Source organism: Cupressus sempervirens, chromosome 9 (assembly GCF_028749045.1).
Source record: "Cupressus sempervirens isolate cs-2001-9-10 chromosome 9, ASM2874904v1, whole genome shotgun sequence".
In the NCBI taxonomy this organism is placed as follows: Eukaryota; Viridiplantae; Streptophyta; class Pinopsida; order Cupressales; family Cupressaceae; genus Cupressus; species Cupressus sempervirens.
The window spans coordinates 740791780-740809402 of NC_143126.1; positions in this window are offsets into that span (position 1 = coordinate 740791780).

Consider the following 17623-nt stretch of genomic DNA (forward strand, 5'->3'; position numbering starts at 1 on the left):
AAGTTTCAAAATTGCATATAAAAGAGGCCTGTAGAAGCACATTTTCATTCTGGAAATTGTATGGGAAACTCAAAATTGGTTGATGCCATTACAGTCTATTAAAATATTCACATCACAATAAAATAAAATAAAATCTAAAACCAAATTCTATGCATTATGGTAAAAATAATATAGTTGTAGTAGATATCCTTAATATCCTAATACTCACCTATAAAACTTTAGCATTGAATGTTTGGAGCAAGTCAAAATGTCATCCCTCATGATGACATCACCATGTCCCATCACTATCTTCCTCCAAATTGGGTGCTCAGATTGGAGGGAAGGCATTAAAGTTTTGAGTTTAAAAAAAATATATATATACAAAATTTTGCAAGAGATTCTATCCTGCATCCATCCACTTGCTATCCACTTAAATCGCTTGAGTTGAGGGAAGGTGGGGGAGTCTGTCATGCCTCCCTTGGGCAGAGCGCTGTCCCAAGGACAACGCTTGGGAAGCGCTCCTTGGGAAGCGCTTGCCCAAGTGGGGCATAGGGTTAGTGTAGGATGGGTTAGGAAGTAAGTTAGTTATTAGTGTTAGTTGCTTTTTTTTTAAGTTTAGTTTATGTGTAGTTTATTTTTCTTTACTAATTATTAATAATGTTGGTTAGTTTCTACTTTGTTATTAGTTTAGTTAGTAGTTATAGGTTTGTTTAATTTCTAAATTAATTTAGTTTTAATTTAAGTAAAGTTAGTTAGTTTAAAATGTAACTAAGTTGTATTTAGTAGTATATATTATGTTTTTTTAGTTAATTATGTTATTGATTAATTTGTAGTTACTTTTAATTAGTTATTTTTAAAAGTAATTTAAGAATGTTAGTATGTTATTTTTATAAAAATGTTGTAAAGTTTGCATTAAAATTAGTTTCGAATGTAATTAAGTTTGGTTAACAATGTTAGTAAGTCATTTAAAATTTATTTAAGTTTTAAGTTAGTTATTGTTTTGTTATTTGTTAATTATTCTAGTTAGTTGTTGTTTGAATATAGTTTTGTTTAATTTTGTAGATGTAATTTAATTGATTTTACCATTAATGTTAATTTAATCTAATAATGAAGTTTCAAAATTTTAACGATGTTATCGTCCTCTTGTTTCAAAAGAGTTGTGTGTTTTTGCCCACGTAGTTTGGGCATGACACTATATTTGTGTATGAAAAATGATTTTTCTCTCATTGCTAGGGTGATCCAATACTGGGGGCAAATTAACCCTTTCTTAGATTGGTCTTTTTAAAAAAAATTATTTTGGAAAGGTTTAGCTAAACCTAAAAAGATTTTGTTTAGATGGCTATTGTTGCTTAAGAAGCTAGCAGTGGGTCAAGTTCTGTCATCTTGTGGTCATTCACCTATGACTTGTAGTTTGTGTAGAGTAACTAAGTCTTTTGAGCATCTGTTCTTTGATGTGTTTATGCCTATAAGATGTGGTCCATTTTCCTTGGTACTCCTTTTTTATGGAACTGTGCTGATAGTATTACCTGGAGTGAAATTCTTGTTGGTTATGTTAAGAAATTTGATTCTAACCTTAACACTTTTTGGTTTGCTTTGTCTATTGAAATCCTGTGGACTCTTTGGAAGGACAGGAATAAAGAAATCTTTTAGGAGGAGAGGAGAAGGCTTATTGAGTTTAATTTTAAACTCACACATTTTTACATCATGTCACAAGTGGCAGTGGTGTTGCATATTTCTAGAAGTGACTTCATGATTCTCATGCGTGAAGGTAGGTTGCTGATAAATAAAGATAATGTATATGTAGCTAACTATATAGATGACTATCAAAGTATGTTGGCACCCTCAGAGGTAGCTCAACTAAGTAATGTTAGAGATGAACTTTGTGAAGGTAGCCCAAGCAAATAGGAGGCTTCAATCCTAGTTATGACCCAAACTAGTGAAGAAGTCCCAGTGATTAACCAAGAGCAAGACAGCCAGAATGATGGCTAGTCTTACATTGTTCATTTTGCTACATTTTTGTATATGTAAATGTAAATGATGATTTTTAGAATTCATAGAAAGCTACTAATGTAGAATCTTACCAACCGCCCCCCCCCCCCCCGCCCACCCCCGCCCCCCCCAACAATTTTGTAAGTGTACATGTAATGGGAGTGTGATAAGATATCTTATACAGACTACTCTATACTTAAAAAATTTTCAAACTATCCTAATAGAAAAAAAGGGTTTGTTTGAATAGATATAGCCTTATAACATTACATTGTAAGAAGAATAATGCTCATGTAAAATTAGCGTACGAAGGAATTCTTCTTGGTAATAATTTTGAAAAAACAATCTTACAATAAATTAACACAAGACCCTTCATGACTACCATAAGATTTTATTTTTACTTCATTCCAATTTCTATTTAAAACATAAAGATCAAGTATGCTTCATCAATTCGTTTCATATAATTGCAAAACTTCCTATAATTATCCATTGTATAGTGACCTTCATGTGCTTAATATCAAAAGAATGAAGAATCTATTACTCATAGGTTAAAGTACATATGTAGTACCTCCTAGTACATCTGATTACATTTTGGCCAAACATTATTTCCCTATCAAAACATAACTTTCTTCAAAAAAAAAAAAAAAACCCTTTTGTAGATCTTATGGTCAGGAGCATCATCATATACATTACACAATGTTTTAATTAGTTACCAAATTTTATAATTTCAAAATATTTGAAGTAGGTATTTCAAAATTTGAGAAGATACTACTTCAAAAAAGAATAAAAAGAAGCAAATCATATGAAAATAAGTGTAAATTTATGATTAGCACTATAGGAGAGCGTCCTCTTCAAGAAAACATAATGTTTTTGTAGAAATGTGTAGATTTAGTAGGTAAGTTTTGTCAAGAGAAAAAACCATTTATGTCTAATAGGTTTGACCTTGAGTACTTATAATAAAGAAAATACATGTCAAAACCCAATTTTCAAAAAAAAATATTAGCAGTAGTTATACATTGCTTCTTTAACATATTTTGAAGTTAAAGTAAGAAAAAAAAGATTAGTTACACATAAAATTTTGTTACGTACTATACACCATAAGTTTTGCATTAAAAAAATTAATTCAAAACATTAAATGATGGTTAAATTCCTTCTCACAAAAATCCAAGAAAAAAAAGGAATAAATTGCATCCAATTTTAGGCATTTTGTTAGTTTACATAATCTTCAAATTCTAAATTCAAATGCCACTTTTATTTCAACTAAAGTTGAACTGTTTGCACTCTATCATCATTCTCATTTACAAAAGGTTTTTATGGGTTCTTCTTTTGCCCAAACTATCCTTCAATAAAAGTCTTTCCAACCTAAATATTGTACTTTTCTAGTTTATCAATTTAGAGAGTGAGTGATTTTGAAATAATTTTGAATATACCTTTATATTTCCCTTCCACATTTCATAGATCATAAAATCCATTGATTCAATATCACCATGAATTCCATTGAAATGAAATAAAAAAGGCCAATTAACCATGAAAATAAACTAGAAACATTCAATTTAAGTTTTAAATTATTCTAACATGATATTGAAGACCACAATATTAAACATTTGTTAGAATGGGGTTGTCCTTGCACCAAAAGACCAATCTACCAATGCCTAATATAACCACTCAACTTATAGTACACAAGAGGTTATTAAGATGTTCTAACAAATCCTAAGGTGAGCGCTTAAAAAATTTCCAACAATCTCCCCCTCAGCGTTACCCTAGGGTTTGAGGATTCAAACTTGTGACTAAGCTTTGATACAACTTGTTGGAGTGGGATTCTCATTGCACCAAAAGATCAATCTGCCAATGCCTAATATAACCACTCAACTTATAGTACACATGAGGTGGTTAAGCCCTTGTCATGAATTCTCAATAGAGTGGTGAACAAATTTCCATCAATATTCTATTGAAAATAATAGTTCAATTGTATATTGTCTTTGATGTTACACAAAATGTCAAGTCTTTACTAGTCAGTGTCTATCAAGATCACTCAAGTGATGAAGATAATTTCTAGTGTGTGTTGAGCATTCCAGAGTAAACCAAGCTTAGAGTCAGTATGTGCCAAGCTTCACTCAGGAACCAAAAAAAGTTTGTAGGAAGATAGTGTCTACTATGTTCACTCAGGCACCAAAGAGAAGTTGGCACAGAACTAGTGTTAACCGAGCTCACTCAGTTACGAAAGAAATTTAGTTCAAAATGCATTGTTAACCAAGTTCACATGTTTAACGAATGAAGTCTAAAGCAAGTCTTTTCTAAGCTAGTGTTAACCGAGTTGGGTTGACTAACAAAGGATTTTCTTGATTTAACATATATTTAGTTTGATGAATTTATTTCTTAAGTCTAGTCAACTTAAGGGATGAATATTGAATTTTTGTAAATATATTCATGATCACCTAACTAAGAAAAAGATATAAGTATAAGGTCAAGGTGTGGGATTGAAAGAGAGAATCACGGGATTGAAAAGATAAAAAAAGGAAGTGAATTAGAAGGATAGCAGAGTATCCTAAGTTGACAGAGGTACAAAGTTTTATCTGATCAAGGAGGATCAAGTATTCAAGCTAGAATAGAGATTTGAAATCAGTAACTAGGTCACATGATTGTTACTCTCAAGCAATTGTATCAGTGTATCAAATCTCTTAATAGAGTTAGCTTAACAACTATTTGTCACATTATCTAACAAGGTGGCATTTCTAGATTGAAGTATCCAAAGACCTCTAGCAAGGCCACTCCTAATGGGGTGATTAAATCATTTAACAAGGTCACACCTAACAATGTATTTTGTAACCTTTTAATAGCGTTGGCTCCTAACAAGGCTCACTTACAATAAATAGTTGCAATTGGTGGTTTTCCCCAAATTAAGTTTCCACATTAAAACCTAGTGTCATATGTGTTCATGTTATTTTCCTTCTATTTCTGCAAGTAAGTTAATTGTGGTTAATAACATTAAACATCTTAAGAAGTATTTATTTTAGTTATTGCCAAGTAACATAGATTCTTAACTTGTTTCCCGAGTGATTTAGTGCTAATTGAGTTATAGCAGTATTTTCAATTTCAGCAAAGTTTGGTTTTGATTTGTATTGACAACTAAGGGATTTGGGTTTTATTTTTATTGTAATTGATTAACCCCTCCCCTCTTAGTTACTCCTCTTATATTTTGAACACATTCTTAGCATTATGCCTCTTTCCATGGATTTAGATTTAAATTTGATAATTTCAAAGAAGCCTCCATATTAGTACCACTTAGCATCATTTTGAGTTAGTAGTATGATCTGATGTGGGATGATTTCATTTTTTTCCTTGAAACATTTTACATTAGATTACAAAACTCCCAAGTTTGCAAACACATCAACAAAATAGTTTCATTCTTTATATACACGTGAAATATTATGCAATTAGATGGAGTCTAGAAGAGTTCAACAATGAATTTGTAAGTTTTTTATAGTTGAACTAAGGTTTAGGGCCCCCCTAAGAAAACTGATTATAATCAAATTGTCAATACAAGTTGATTATAAAATGTTTCACATATATTATATAACATTTAACATCATAATATGTTTCCTTCTTTACATCAATTTCATAACCTTTATATTGTGGAAATCACATAACACTTAATTTAGCTCTTACTATTAAGAATTAATATTGATCAAAATTCTTTGTTAATTTTTTTATAAAATAAGATTTACTAGTGCTGCAAATGAATAATATCAAATATATTTTTATTTTTATTATTTAAATAGATTATATTAATTTGTATTGCATTATTTTAATTTATTTCATGAATGATGTCAAGTTTGAGTAGTATTGTGATTGATGACGTTCTACAAAGTCTTGGTACTTCAGCTATTGGAGCATCGCCTCAATCAAATGAGTGCTAAATGTTTCATTTTTAATCATGAGAGATGGATTCATGTGAATCAATACCCATGAAACATGGGTTAAAAAGTTTCAATAAAAAACAAGAGAGTTAGAGTAACATCAATTTGTTGTAGAAAAGATCTCCTACTTATAATTATTCATCATATATATATATATATATATCAGTTAACATCTAATATTTAGCAAAAAAAAATTTCGAATCTTTAAGAAATCCTCTTTCGCGACCATTTATTTTTCATCTCGTCTAAAAGAAGTAAAGAAATTCAGCCGAGAACCAGGAAGAATAAAAGCCAATAATCATAGGTCAATTTAACTCATATGTAACCTTGGAGTTTTTCTCAGCGATCCTGTATTGCCCTGTTACATATTACAGCAACTATGCCTCATTAAAGATCCGAGTACAATGTCTTCCAACATCTGCAAATTGATAAATTACTATTAAAACCGTAGAATCTCTACAGAAAACTAATGTACAGACTTTGACTTTTAAAAAAGGAGGATATTGTGAAAAAAATAAAAAAAGATTTGTCCAAGGAGCATGGCAAACCGGAATCAATCAGAAGGGTTTCTGTGGGCCCCAACGCTAGCGATGAGTGAAAGTAAACTTCTGAAACCCTAATGTCTTACCTTACCATGGTTGGGCTGTTGGAAGTACATTAACGCTGAAATGAAGATATTTGTTTGCCACTAATTCCACGCCGCAGACTGTATTGAGATGCAGAACATTCCTCTCATTCGAGTATGCGCTCTCAAAACTTGGGAGTGTCTGGGTACGTATAAAACATCTTGACCGACTTAAAACGTGATTTCTAATTTGCTGATTTGATGCACGAACACTAAAAAAATCCGAATATGTCCATTCATTTAGAATGCATTGTTTTCGTTAGTGTGTATGGCCGACAATCTTCGCTTTTGAAAAAGCAACATTATGCAACATTATCTAATTCATAAGTATATTGCTTTATTTGATAGATTTATAATGTGTAGAAAACGTTGTAGGCTATTGTTTTGTTTTTAGTACCTTCTTATTAGTATCTTGTGTAGTTTTAATAATTAGATTGGAAAGTTACAATTAGTTTTTTTGGGATAAACTTTGTGTATCTAATGAAAAATAGAAATATAGTATATGTTTGTTTACTACGGTGAAATAAGATTTTGAAGTAATTTGAAATTGTCTAACAAAAAAAGGTTGTTTTAGCCATCCTTTTCAAATATCCTCTAGTCGTATTATTTATTCTAGGCAGCTTTGACTCTCGACCCTTTTCCGATTTCAACATGATGATGTTTTTACCTAGGGTAGCTTGTGAAGGACATTAACCAGTATTTTAGTTAGATTTGTAGAAGGTGTGATGCTCCTATGGCTCTGAGTTAGAATAGTGTAGATGAATTGTTTCCCACTCTTCACCATTTTCTCATTATGAGCTAGCTAATTTTGTTTATGCTTCTTTAGTTGTCCCAGATCTAATGTTATCTTTTTAGGACCTCAAACAATGGATAATTCTTCTTATAGTCCATAGATTCTGCCCCAAACTAACTCTAATATCCTCAGTAGCCTAGATAATGTCATGTATAATGCATCCTATAAATTGGTTTTCTAAAACGTCAATTTTTTTGATCATTTGTTTTTCTTCTATTTTATTTCATGCCTTCACAATTTCATAAGGGAGAAGGAATCAATTGCATTCTCTCCAGTGATACCAAGAACATTGCAATAGTATTTTCGATCTAGTTTGAAATGCTTAGATTTATGTCCTAGTTTGAGTGATGAATCAAATTTATCTTCCCTATGAGTAGAATCCTAAGATGTATTGGTTCTATCTTTGCAATGACATTTGGAATAACCTAAAATTCAACCTACTAATTGTTATCATTCTCTCATCTAGTGAAAAAATCTTGTCCATTTCCAAGTCATTGTTATTGCCAAAACCAACTATTATACGAGAAAGAGGTATTTTGAACATTTCAAAACCATAGTCTTATCCTTGTCCATACCAATTGAGCCTAAATTAGAGGCAGATTTGGGTGTAATTCTAACTTTTATAGTTGGAGCATAATCCTAATCATCATAATATATCTCTTTGACACTTTTAATCATTGTAATTTTCTTAGTTTCAATTAGAGTTTCATCATCTTCCTAATTATTATTTCATCCTAATCTATAAAATTAGTGTCTATCTCTCCTATTATTGTTCCATCATCCTACACTAAACAATAGTGTTTGAGGGAGCAAGAATGTATTTCAAGTGCTCCAAAATTAGGACTAAAAGGTCCTAATGAAGTATATGACTTTTAACAAGTTTTTCCTATGTGACTCAAAGCTAGCTTTAACGAAAGACCAAGAATGGAAAAAAATAAATTTAACCCTATTTCCATAGAAAATATAATTTAGAAACCAAAGGTGATACCAAATGCTCTAGTCAATTGACCATCAATGGTTAACTATGTCATAATAATTTTAAACACCTTGTTCCTATGCCATTTTTTAAAAACAAGTTTAATTTAACATTGGTTTAGAACATATTTAATGAGCTTTAGATCTAGAGATTCACTTAATTTTTTTTCCTCTCATCTCTTCTAATCTCTTACCAAACCATGTAGATAAAATTAGATTATGACCTAGTAGATCCACCTTAGCAGTCTTATTTCAAGGTGTAAGGCTTGAGGAAGGACCTATCCACATAGTTCCTTTCTTCTGTCCTTGAATCACTTAGAATCTATTTTTTGCACCAAAACTGAGTTTTTTCAATAACTTCACCCAATTTCCTAGAACATGATATGTTCTGGAACCTCAATGAAATCCTAGGGATTTTTAGACCTATGAATCAATGACATAGTGTGTCACTAACAATGGAGTGTTTCCTTGATGATAAACAACATCCCTAATAGGGACCAATTTTTAAATCCTCTTCTTGGGCCCTATATTGGGCATTATCTAATGCATTAATTCTATGTTTAGTCAGCTTGGGAGAAATTTTATTCTAATCCCTTTAAGCATATCCATTTGAGTCATTTTATATTTGATAGACAAATAATTCCATCATTTACATGCATAGGAACTCAATCACCTGGGCATTCAAGAATTCAAGTACATTCAAGGACATCTTTTGGAAGGAAATTAGAAATGAGGTCTCTTGCATTTGGGTACTTTCAAGGATCTCTAAGGAGTTCACTTTGGGGATTTAGATCATCTCTTTCATTTTTGTGCCACAACCTTTCAAAATCTAGTCTCTTTCATTGGTGATAGTGGAACATGTCCTCAAGAAAGGGCTTCTACATTCTCATTCTCTTCATCCATTCAATTTGTAAAGTGATCTCATTCTCTTCATCCTTCAAATAGTTTTAGTACCAAAATAACTTCATAAATACCATATTCAATCACTTTACTTCAAACTCTTCATTCACTATTTTATTGTTATCGACTGACAACAATAAAAATTAGTATTTACCAACCATTAACTTAGTTGTTACCAAGTTATAGTAAAATATAAATAACATGAATATTTACTTGCAACCTAGAAACATTAACACATTTGACACCAATATTTTTAATGTAGAAACCATACAAAGTGAAAAGCCACCTCGGACTAGCAACCCGAAATTTTCACTCTTCTAAAGTTATCTTTGCTAGAAGCCAACCATGTTACAAGAATGTGATCTTATAAGAGGATTTATAATAAAAGATCATCTTGACCTTATCACTCCTTCATCTTGTCTAAAGATTGGCCCACTCTAGAGGACTTACAATCACCACTAATCAATGTTACCATATAGGATCTCACATGTTAGGTCCACTATGTTTATAATATTTTGTACTATAATGATTAAAAAGTAACACTATACATGATCTATTAGGTATAACACTATCTTTTTGTTTATATCTATTATCTTCTTAGTCTCTTATTGATCTCTTCTTGGTTGATTCAAACTTACGCTTTCACCAATTATGCTTCTATCTTTCCTCAACTTTGCTCCGTTCACCTTAGTCTATTCTTCTTTTCAAAATCCTTCAATGATTCATTTTCCCAACAACTTCATCATTCAACCAACAACCAAAAACTACCTTGAACATCTACATAAATATTAGTCTCTCTACTTCAAATTTCTTTTGAATATTGCCTCTTGATCGTAATCATTGATCTCATATATATTGTATCTAGCCACATAGAAATAGAACTTTCATATAACTTTGTGCTCATCCTTATCCTTCTTCAATCTTCATCATCAAATCTTCCTTGAATTTTCCCTGTCATTGATCTTGTAAGAAACATTGAATCCTTCCTTTGGACATGTCAAACATTCCATATTTTCATCAAAACTCTACCTAAGATTCCATCTTTACAATCTTGTTCTTCTAATTGTTTATCTCTAAACATAACATTTAACTCACATCATATAGTACTCAGCTAATACTAAATTTTCTCAAACAATACTAATTTCTCCACATAACTTATCCAACTACTCAATGGACACTATAGTCCCTAGGTGAATATTGTCTTCCTTATTTAACCTTGTCTCTCAATTTACTTTGTGAAACTCAATACATTACAATATTATATGATTGTAAAAAAATAAAACTAACATTACATTATCAATATCAAACTCATTGAAGTGCTCATTGAATAACATACTTATCAACACTATGGTCAACATAATTTCTTCCTATAATCTTCATCAATAAAATGATATGTCACTTTATTGAATTAGGATAATGTTTAGTCAACTGAGACTTGACATCAAACACACCATCACAAATGATATGACTATTTTACATAGGTTCATCACATTACCAATTATATTATTAGTTGGCCCTAAGAATCTCTAGCTTTTGCATTGATGACACAATATAGCATATGAGTTTACTAATAAAACATTACATAAGATAATCAAATGTATGCACTGACAAAAATACAAGTTTTCATGTATTTTGTCTTCACTTTAATTCTTAGCAACTCAATCTATATCTTTAACAATAATAGTCTTCATCAACATTTCTCCTGCCTTAAGATATGATCTTTTTCTGTTTAGCAACATTTCTTTTCATTTGATTCACTTCTCCCCCTTTGATAAAAGCTCCAAAGGTCACTATAAGTTCTAATTTAAAACTTATAAACCCTTATAGATAATCCTTCTACCTTGTATGTATAATTTACATCACTTTCATCACAATCATCTTCACAAGTCTACAAAATTCCTAAAGAATGAATGATGGAATTGACTCTGCAAACATATTTAGGTTCACCTATGAATTCATGTAGAATGCTTCTTCACCTAGAAAAATTTGGATAGGGGTAGGATCCCAAATTTATCATTTAGATGATAATATCCTTAGGCAATGCCTTAGTAAATATATCTATTATTTTCTTTTTATATTTTACATATTCAAGCCTTACTTATTTCTCTTGTAGTTTTTTTCGTCAACTAATAACACCTTATTTCTATGTGCTATATTTTTACATGACTGGCAGGATTTTTAGAAATATTTATCACACTGGTGTTATCACAATAAATTGTAATTGTTTCAATTATCTCTTCTTGCATACCTTCCAACAATTTCTTAATACATACAATACTGAAACAATTGATTACAGAAGCAACATAATCAACTGTTGGAGTAGTTTGTCGTATACAATTTTTTTCTTTCTTATCCAAATTATCATTCTCCTAAAATGAAAGCTCCATTACTTATATTTTTTCTATCATCAATATTTCCATCCCCATCAACATATGTGCAGACTTTAAGATTAAAAAATATCACCTTGTTACCATAGACAAAAATATTTAGTTCCCTTTTGATATCCAAATATCCTTTCCACAATAGTCATGGATGTCTCCTTTGGAATAGAATAAAATCTTATAAATACACCAACAACATGTACAATACCTAGTCTACTATGTATAACATACTGTAACATACTAGTCATGGATTTGTATTATGTACTGTATTCCTTTGATAATTCCACTCCAATCACCATAGGTGGACTGACTAGCTTAGAATCATCCATCCAAAATTTCTTCAAGATTTCACATACTTAGATTGAGTCACTTAACTTTCCTTGTTTGATGAATTTGGAATCTAATGAAAATTTTGATTTCATTGAATCTTGATATCTCAAATTATGTACTTATTTTTTCAACAAATATCTTTAATAACATGTCATTTCCTCTAAAAATAATGTTATCCACCTATATTTTATAAATAAATAGTATACTCAAATTTGAATTTCAAATTTAGACTATTCTTATCACTTGTTCTATCAAATCCAATCTTAATCAAGTAAGAGTGTAACATTCCATAGCATGCTCTTAGTGCTTGTTTCAATCTATCCAATGCGTTGTTTAGTTTTAAAACTATGTTCCTTTGATTAGGTTCAATGAATCATTCAGGTTGTTCAATATATACTCCCTCTTTAAGAATTCCACTCAAAAATGTTGATTTGACATCTATTCGATAAAATTTGAACTCCTTAAAGGTACCATAAGACAAAAATGTTGTTACTCTTTCCAGTCTATCCACACATGAAAAATTCTCACCATAATCTATACCTTCTACTTGTTTATAAACTTTTTCAAACAAGTCTTCACTTTTTTCTTACCACTTTTTCATTTGCATTCATATTTTTTCTAAAAATCCATTTGTTTGCTATTAGATTCTTGTTTTTAGGTCTCAGTACTAATTCTAATGTGTTGTTCTTCTCTATATGATCAATATCCTTTTTTATGGCATTTATACTATCCTCATTATCTAATGGAGCCTTAACTATTCTTGGTTTAAAATCAATAATCAAACATGTATTGTCTCTTAATATACTTCTTATTTATACTCCAACTCTTCTACAATAAATATATGTTTAGAGGAATGATTCTTTCTAACATATCTTTTCAATACATGTTCACTTCTCTAATTTTCAACATTTCCTACACTCTTTAGGGGTTCAACTTCTTTCTTGAGTTCTACTATCTGATGCTCATATGAAGAATTCTATAACTTGGGTGACACTATATCATACTTAGTGAATCTATACTATAACTCAATTAGTATATTAGATGACTCTTCATATACATGTACATGAACTTGTTGTAATTAGGTTCCTTATTTCTTTCCAAACTATTCTTTTCTGCAAACTCATCAATTGTAATATTTCTAATTTCAATCATCTTGTTAGTAACATTTTTCAAACATTGATAAGATTTTCTCTTAGATGAATAACCAGAGAAAATACATTCATCTAGTTTTAAATAAAGTTTACCATTCATTGCATCATTGTGAATATAACACCTTCTTCCAAAGATTTTAAAATAACTTACATTTGGTGTATGACCATACTAGAGTTCATATGGTGTTTTATTTATTCCTTTCTTAACCTTGACTTAGTTGAGAGTATAAAAAATAGCATTGATTACTTCTATCCAAAATATATAAGAAGCCTCTTTTTCAATCATCTATATTCTTTCACAATCCATGATTGGTCTATTTCTTCTCTCAACAATCCCATTTTGTTTTAGTGTCCTTGATGTAGACAATTATCTCTTAATGTCATTCTTAGCATAATAGTTAGTGAATTCAATAGACATAAACTCACAACCTCTATCATATCTTAAACATTTTAAAAACTTGTCAGTTTCTTTCTTAGCTCTAGCTTTATATCATTTGAACATACTAAAAGGATGCGATTTCACTTTCATGAACATAACAGTCAATATTCTAGAATAATTATAAATAAATAATATAAATAGATGTCACCATAGTAACTTTCAACACATATTGGTCCACATAGATTAGTATGCACTAGTTCCAAGATATCATTTGAAATGTATTTTTTGCTTAAAAGACTAGATTTTTCATATAACAAAGTTGTCAATCTTTACACATAGAACTCTTAGTTTTTGTAGTTTTGGTAAGCCTCTTAATCTTTTCTTTCGACCAACCTTCACCATGTTCTCAAAGTTTATACAAAGCAACCTTTTATTTCATAAACATACATCGACAATTTTAGAAAATAAACATGTCTAAATAGTAGGATCAAGATAAAATAAGTTACATTTTTTTTCATTCCAGCTCCAACTAGATTGCCTTTGTCCTCATAGATCTTTATTTTCAAGTTTTGAAATTCTGGTCTATGAGTTGAATTATTCATGCTAGCAACATTAAAATATATTATACTTTATTCCTTTTGATCTAGTAAGCATCATTATATATGATCTTTTGATTCAACATTACTAATCCTATACCTTTCATTGGACATGGAGTATTATTACCTATCTTAATAGTTCCACCATCATAACTTTCTACAAATTTATCAAACTTACTTAGATCACCAATCATGTGATATGGGCATCCAATATCTATAATCTGTGAATCATTCTTTCTAATAGGGGAAAAAGGGAAGCTTCATTTTCATACTTTTTTCCTTTCAAATCTTCTTTGATTGTAGAATTTACCATCTCAAGTGCTCCTTTTCCATCATCAAAACTAGACTCAACGTGCTCTTCCTTAGCAATGTAGAATGACTTATTCCATTTTATCTTTGTAATCCCTATTCTTTATATATTTTAAATCTTTCTTGTCATTTTAGTCACCCTTGCTATCCTAGGACATTTAGAATAAAAATTTTGAACTTAATTACATGTGAAACAAATTAGGGGTAGTTTACCTTTGTATTTACCTTTAGCTCTTGAAAATTTTTGTTGAACAATGCTTTAAGATCATCTAGAGCATCCCTAGATTCAGAATATTTTCTTCCTTACTTTTATTATCTATCTTTCAACTTTCAATGGTTAGTGAAGATTAAAAAGTATTTCCAATTATAACCTTATTATTGTCATAATTGCACAATTCAAATAAATTCAACTGACCAAATAAAATATCAAATGTCAATACATTACCAATAAGAACTCTCACTTATTGAATTGCAAAAAAATTGATATCATAAATAGGTAGAAGGGTCTAGAGAAATTTACTTGCAATTTGAGTTTTAGTGATAACCCCTCTAGCAACTTTAATTACACTAACAAAATCTTTGATTTGGTTTACATATTATGAAAAACTCTTACCTGCTCTCATTCTTATGTCATTGTACTTAAGTCTAATACTTTTAGCTTTATCTCTCCTTATATTATCATCTCCTTCATTTGCAAGTGTGAATTTATCCCACCTCTATTTGGTAGTAGTGTGATTATTTAAATATTTAAACTCAACATCAATGAGAGAAGAAACAATCCTAATCATCAAGTTATTGTGATTCATCTTCTCATTCATTTTCTCCATATTCAAAGGATGAGTAGGGGTAGTGTATTCATTTTACATCCAATATGTAATGTTATCTTGAATTCCAAATATCTATGTAATTCTATTTTTCTTTACATGACTAGAAATACTCTTTATTTTAGTTTTTGTACCTCTCTCTTATACATCTTTAATTTTTAGCTCAAGTTTCTTTAAACATGTTTCTCAAAGAACTATGCTCTAATACCAATTATGTTTACTTATCTTATAGTCCCTTCAAAACATTGTAAGAAATCACTTTGCTTCAAAATTGTTCATTCACTTTTTTATTATTACCAACCGATAGTAATCAAACTTAATAGTAACCAACCATTAACTTAGATGTCGTGAGTTGTAGAAAAATATAAATAACATAAAAATTAACTCTCAACATAGGAACATTCACATGTTTGACACCAAAATTTTTAATATATAAACCTTGTAAAGGGAAAAAGCGCTTGGGACTGACAACCCAAAAATTTCACTCTTTTGTAGTGAGCTCTTCAAAGAGACAACCTTGGTACAAGTTACACACACATTTTTAATGCCACCTTTTTACAGGATTTACACCAAAATATTATCTAGACCTTATCACTCCTTGATATTATATAAAGAGTGGCCTTCTCTAAAGGAGTTAAATAGACCACTAATTGAAGGTAATATATAGGATTTCATAGACTTGTTAGATCCACTTGGTTTATGATATTTTCTTCTATAATGATTAGAAATTAAAAATATAACTGATCTTTTAGGTATAGTACTATGTTACTTGTCCATATCTTCTTTCATCCTAGTTTCTTTCTAATCTTTCACTAGCTAATTCACATTTACACTTTCACCAATTCTCCTTTTATCTTTTCTCTAATCTTCTTGGTTCACATTTCTTTTTTCTTTTTTCAATCTCTACCAAGAAGTTTCATTCACAATAACTTCATCATCCAAGTAGCAACAAAAAATTGACTTTAACATCTCCTTAAATAGTAGTCTCTATACTTCGAGATTCTTCAAAATATTGTTACTTGATCATAATCATCTATCTTAGATACATTGTATTTAGCTACATATAAAATAGAACTTTCGTAGAAAATCTTGATCATCATTATCATTCTTCAATCTTTATTATAAGATCTTTCTTTAATTTTCACAATTGCAGATCTTGTAAAAACCTTCGACTCATACCTTTCAACATCTTAGACATTCACTATTCCTATCAAAAGTCATCTTTATATTTCATCTTAAAAATATTGTTCTTCCAACTATTACTTAGTGAACATTACACTTCACTTGGGTAATATAACACTCAATTAATACTAGGCTTCATTTAGGAAATACTAAATCTCTAGCTTAACATTTCCAACTTCTCAGTGAACACTATAGTTACCCAAAAAATATTTTCTTCTAGGTTTAACCTTGTCACTCAACTTATGTTGTATAGCTGAACACATTACAATTTTAAATGGTTGAAAATATATCAAACCAACATTACATTATCATTGTCCAAATTATTCAAGTGCCCATTGAACACTATAATTATCAACTTTGTCTTCAACATAATTTATTCAAATCCTCTTCACCAATCAAATCCTCTTCATCAATTAAATAATATGACACTCTACTAAATTAGCACAATGTCTAACCAACTAGGACTTGACATCAATGACAATGTAACAACTGATATAACTCTTTTACATACATTCATAGATTATGAATTACATTATCATTTGGGGCTAGCATTTTTTACATATGTCATTTAAATATCTTAATTCTATTTTATATTTATTGTTATACTAGAGTTTTGAAGATCTTTTATTCTTTCTCTATATCTATAGTCATTAGGTATTTGTTCTCCTCCATCATTTGGTTTACACTTATCATATTATACCTAATTACTTTATATTTAGAACTGAAATAAATTGATCACCTTAACTTCCCTTTGAGGTATAAGGTGAACTCAATCACTAAAATATAGAGTAATTAAATGGTTTTCTTGATTTCTTCATATTTCACCTTATACATTTGGTTAACATGACTCCATTCTTGAAAATAGATTGGTACAAGTATGATAAATGTGTTTCAATCATTGTTTTGTCACTGATGTCAAACTTGCTAATTTCTAGTAAGAAAATTTCTTATATGATTTAACTACTATCATTTATTTAAATGATGAAGAGGATTTTATAATATAAGGTAAAAATATCAACTAGAGGAAAGGTTGAGTTGTGATATGGAAAAGGAGTACAAGGATTAGTTAAGAAAGTGATATTATAGTGCAATGATAATCTACTTAAGGTTGCAAAGGTTGGTTACATTGATTAAGTTTATAAGAACAAGTTAAATGAAGTTTTTCTACCAATATTAACATTCTTCATAGTAGGTGCCAAGAAAATTTAGTGCAAGTCAATCGAAAAATCAGTTGGAGCTGAGCAAAGTCAATTTTAGTGTAAGCCAAGTGAAATTGTGTAAGCCAAGTAAAGTTTA